This window comes from Corvus brachyrhynchos, unplaced genomic scaffold (genome assembly GCF_000691975.1).
Source record: "Corvus brachyrhynchos isolate BGI_N302 unplaced genomic scaffold, ASM69197v1 scaffold21, whole genome shotgun sequence".
Classification (NCBI taxonomy): domain Eukaryota; kingdom Metazoa; phylum Chordata; class Aves; order Passeriformes; family Corvidae; genus Corvus; species Corvus brachyrhynchos.
The window spans coordinates 3,947,271-3,948,336 of NW_008236924.1; positions in this window are offsets into that span (position 1 = coordinate 3,947,271).

A 1,066-nucleotide genomic window follows, 5' to 3' on the forward strand; every position below is an offset into this window, starting at 1 on the left:
TCGGCCTCGCCACGTCCGTGTCCCTCACGTCCCGGGACCCACGGGCTTGTTTGCGGGGATGCTCTGCCCAGGGGGCTGCAAGGACGAGAGTGGCCCCGGCGGGTGTGCCCTGCGCTGGAGGGATGTGTCTGTGTCTGCCTGGCACTGGCACAGCGCTGCCAGCTGCTCCCTGGAGAGCTGGGCACTCCCCTGCTTGTGCCAAAGGGCTGTCGTGAGTCAGCCCAAAGCAGCCTGGGATGGAGCATTAGGAGTTGGGGGTCGAACCCTCATGGGGTTCCCTGTGATTCATAGCCCTTCAGCAAATAACAGTTTGTATTTGGGGCAAACCCAATGCTTTGTCCTTAGCAAATCCTGAACTTCACTGTGGGTAAAAAGATGAGTTCCCTTTATGAAAAAGTGGCTGAAACAAACACCAAAAAAAAAATATGCATGAACCAGCTGAGAGAGCTCCAGTGCTCGTTTGAAATTTCAAGTGCAGCCAGATGCAGCTGGAGGGGGGGAAGCACAACTCCTCTTCTCAGATCTGCCAGCGAGTGCCTGCAGTCGAGGGAGAGATGAAAAACGACTCACTTTGCCCACATGTAATATTAATGCACTAAAGGTGGTAGTCCCAAATAGGCTTGGGACTGTGAATTGCCTTGACATCTTTGCACACAGGGGATACTGGAAGCATGCCTCCCACAGCTGGGATATTGCTGATTCTGCTGCATCATAAGAAACAGAGCATAGCTTTTATCCAGAGAGATCTCTGCAAGTGAGGCTGGCAGGAGGGGAGACTGATCCTACACCATTCATTCACTGCTCTTGGACTTTGTGGCATGGCTAAACCCACCTTAGCCCCAAACTCATCCCAGCTGGTTCCTTCTACCCAGTAGAACACTGAAAAGTGCGCTGATACCAGTTTACGCCAAGCAAAACATCTTTCCTGCCCATGCCATTTCTGGGAAACATCACCCAGTGTTAGCCAAGAGCGTTTCTTTGATGAAGTGAGGTGCTGACCGAGCCTGCAAAGCAGCAGGTCTCGTCAGCCGCACGGCTGAGCGCCGCCTGCGTCTCCCCAGGACAT